The 336-nt window shown below is 19.9% G+C and overlaps 1 long non-coding RNA gene across 1 annotated transcript in view; it reads left to right on the forward strand.

The window, feature by feature from the left end:
* LOC110268223 overlaps positions 1-336 on the forward strand; it is a 20,679-nt gene that overhangs the window by 19,773 nt on the left and 570 nt on the right. The gene's annotated exons all lie outside the window — the stretch shown is intronic.

Genomic DNA, 336 nt, shown 5'->3' on the forward strand with positions numbered 1-336 from the left:
TTTGGGTTTTTATTTCTAAAAATGTTTATTTTATAGAAATGTGATAAAAAATAATAGTATTATGAGAGAAGTCATTTTTTTAATTTCTCTATAAACTCTAAAATAGTTTCTTAAAAAGCTGCAATTTAATTTTTAAAATTACACTAGATATTAATACTACTACTTTTCATAAGTTAAAAGCTCTTATTTTTAATTTTTAAAACTTTTCAAACCGACCCTAAAACTTTTATTTCTACACTAACCTATATAGACACCCTATTTTTAGAATTAGAGTACCATTTACCATTTATTTAATAAAAGTTTTATATTTAATTTTTAAATAAGTCCAATAAGTCA

Source organism: Arachis ipaensis, chromosome B10 (assembly GCF_000816755.2).
Source record: "Arachis ipaensis cultivar K30076 chromosome B10, Araip1.1, whole genome shotgun sequence".
NCBI lineage: Eukaryota > Viridiplantae > Streptophyta > Magnoliopsida > Fabales > Fabaceae > Arachis > Arachis ipaensis.